This window comes from Canis lupus, chromosome 7, assembly GCF_011100685.1.
Source record: "Canis lupus familiaris isolate Mischka breed German Shepherd chromosome 7, alternate assembly UU_Cfam_GSD_1.0, whole genome shotgun sequence".
NCBI classification, from domain to species: Eukaryota; Metazoa; Chordata; class Mammalia; order Carnivora; family Canidae; genus Canis; species Canis lupus.
The window spans coordinates 61,310,910-61,314,387 of NC_049228.1; the positions used below are offsets into that span (position 1 = coordinate 61,310,910).

Genomic DNA, 3,478 nt, shown 5'->3' on the forward strand with positions numbered 1-3,478 from the left:
TATTTCTACAGAAAGTGCTTTAATGTACTTACCTATCTCTTCTTAAAGTGTGAAGATATTAATCACATTCACTAACCTATTGTTACATAAGCTGTTAGGTGGTACTTGTTACAATGAATTCAAATGGAAATAAAACCTTATGGCAAGAGCAGAGTTTACCAACATCTATAACGCCAGCCTTTCCAAAAAGTTATATAGAATCCTTCATTAACAAAGAAATTCTTATATGACCTTTGAAAGAACAAACAAAAGAAGCTGCCTATGAATTTTATATTCGGCTCTTTAGGATAAGCAGCTGCTGAAATTCATCCAAAAAGTTTGCCTTAAATGTGTACGTGACTAGGCTTCCAGCGTAATACAGATTTCGTAATTTGGGTTCTCTTGAGATGGATATTTGATGACATGATCATGGGTTCAATTTCACAATTATCCCAAGAGAAATGCTGATCGGCATCAAACTTATTTTAGGAAAGGGAAGGTAATCCACTGTGTGTGTCTTGGGCACCTGCCAATTATTCTGTCAGAGGCCAAATTGCTTCAGACAGCTGTCTTGGCCTTCCAAAGCATTTTGAGCCCTGCACTGGCCATTCCTCGCTACTGATCATTACCTCTGGCAGAGATTATGCAGGAACAGACACGACCTCAGGGCAGGCTCATTCCTAATGACACCTGAGGTTGTGGAAGAGCAAGTCTACTTCACCGTTGGGTCACTATTAGAACCCAAGTAACTATGGAGTCACTCTGACTATAACAATGAACATGGAATTTTTATTTATTGGCAACATTGTGCCACACATGGAAAGCAGACTTCAATGGTTTTACCAAAATGGATTTCTTTGGACACACACCTCTTCTCCATTTACTCAGGTCATTCATATCGCATTAACAACTATACTCATTAATGAACTTAATTTGAATATGGTTAGAGAAGTTTAGTGGAGAATCTTGTATTTGTTAAAAAATAATTTTAAACCTCTCTAAAAGCAAAGACAATAAGGTCTTAAAATAAGACTACTGTACTCTTACTAGAAATTCTCGTCTAAAGGACTTTGGGGAAGTACCCTGGAGACAACATTCATCCTTTCATGAAGTAGTTCCTGAGTATATACTTTGTATCAGACAATTTTATACAGTGATGAATAAGGCGGCTAGGTGATAGTCGTTATGGAGCTAATTGTTTCTGGGAGAGGCAGCCAACAAAACCAGTTAAAGATGGAGACAAAATATTCAAGTTTAACAAGTCCTATGAAGGAAAAAAACAAGGAATTGAGACAGAGAAGAGCAGAGGGGACATTTCTCCTGAGACCCAAAGGAAGAAAAAGGGAGATGTCTGGTGAGCTGGACCAAAAAAACTAGAAGAAGATTGGAATAAGATGAGTTAAAGAGAAAAACAGGGGTGAAGTCATGCATGGATTTATAGGCCAACTCAAGAAGTTGGATTATATGATAAGTACAATGGAAAGTCCAGTGAAAGCTTTTTTCTCTTAACAATATCATCCAACTTTTGTTTCAACAAATGCCATTTTTCCCACCTATGAGTAGAAAAGTTTGGAGGGAAGGGAAGGGAAGGGAATAAGAAAAGAAGTGGTGAGACCATTTGAGAGTCTGTTATATGAATCCAGGAGAGAGAAAATGACTGGGTGATTTAAGATGGTGGCTGCAGCCATTTTTTTTTTTTTTTTTTTTTGAGGTAGAATGTGGGGAAATGACTAATGCATTGCATGCAGGGAGCAATAAAGAATAAAGATGACTCTTGGTTTCTGCTACAGTAATGTGGCAGAAAATGGAAACAGGAAGACCTGTGCCTTATTTTGGAAGCAGTAGTTTTACCAAGGATGCTGACCCGTCTGTAGGCTACACTTGAGCATATTTCTTGCTCAGACATCAAGGATGACAGTGGACCCTAGAAGGGCATGGGAATCTGGTGAGGGGTGCCTTTCCAGTGAGGCCTAGATAACAGAGCTTCAGGGATTATTGGCTTTAATTTAGATGGGGATGACATCTCTATCCTTGACCTGACCCTAGTCAGGCTCCTCTCAGCCCTCAAGCCTCCAATGTTAGACTCTGTCTGTGGCCCCTTTAGTTCAGTTTTACCAAAAATCATGCTGGGTCAGTTTAGAGAAAATCACCCATAGGCATAACTGGTATCTATTCCATAGGTGCCTTGGTATCTATTCCTCTGCCCTGCCTTTGGCAAGAATCCTAATGCATCATTCTAGCTAGAGTCCTGCTAGCTAATGTTTCCTCTGAGTAAACTACTCCCCCAACTCTGCTCCTTGGCTAGAAATCTCCCCCCCACCATCGTCCTTGTGTTAGAAGTTGAACCACATCCCTTTCCCAACTACTGCAACACACCCTCCCCTCCAGAGGTCCCCTGAATAAGTTGATCCTTTTTCAGCAAGTGTTATGAGTAATGTTTTTTTTTTTTTTTCTTTAACAGTGGAGAAAAAATAAAAGAAAGCAGGTCTGGGAAGAATGAGAAAGGGTGGCAAGAGCTAACATGCTGGCAAACAAAAAGTGAGTGGATGTATTTAAATGGCAGGAAGAGGTGAGCTGAAACAAGCTGACAAAATTTCATTTCTAGAGGGCACCCAGTGACATAGCACACAGGACCGAGCTGCAGCATCTCCTCTCACACATCTGCTCTTGCTCTGTTTCTTAGAAGAAGGGAAAAATCTGCTCCAGGGATCTTTCCTTTCCCTTCCTCCCAGTCCTACAAATTGTTTCCCGCTAAAAGGAGACTTCTGTTAAAACTCCCCACCCTGGCAACAATTTGGTGGAAATGGAAACACATGGTAACATTTGTTTACCAAAGTCAGCACCTGATTTTGTGTCTTCTTAAAAGAACCTGAACTGGATGCGTCCATATCTGGGAGGAAAATAACCCAGCTCTTCTCGAGACATAGCATGTTCATTATTATTGTCATTTCAATGACACCAAATTTGAATTATGCCTAAAGTTCTTGATGATTTTGAATGCAATATTTCAGTGTCGTGTAAAGCAGATCAACCTGAAACCTTAAAAAAACAACAAATCTATTAAGGGGTATATGTAATATAAATCCAGACTACTCTAGATCTTGATTGAGTGTGATGTTTTTCATTCCAGATTTAATCCCTCAAGGATTCCAATATTAAACTGAACACAGGGGATCCCTGGGTGGCTCAGCAGTTTGGCACCTGCCTTTGGCCCAGGGCACGATCCTGAGGTCCCGGGATCAAGTCCTGCATTGGGCTCCCAGCATGGAGCCTGCTTCTCCCTCTGCCTGTGTCTCTGCCTCTCTCTCTCTTTCTCGGTCTATCATAAAAAATAAAAATAAAAATAAAAAAATAAAAATCTTTAAAAAATAAAAAATAAACTGAACACAGGCTTGGCTTGATTTTCACTGTGCATCTCTGACAATGGTTAATGCATTGACAACTTAAAATCCATGCAGATTATTTTAGCATCATTTATTCCTTGAATTAGATGTTTTTG

General features: G+C 39.9%; 1 long non-coding RNA gene across 1 annotated transcript; it reads left to right on the forward strand.

Moving 5' to 3' along the window:
- Positions 1-673: 673 nt before the first annotated feature.
- On the forward strand, positions 674-3,265 carry LOC102155056. The gene is made up of 3 exons (XR_005362531.1): positions 674-867; positions 2,441-2,517; positions 3,110-3,265. It is a non-coding gene; the product is annotated as an uncharacterized LOC102155056 (long non-coding RNA).
- The last annotated feature ends 213 nt before the right edge of the window (positions 3,266-3,478 follow it).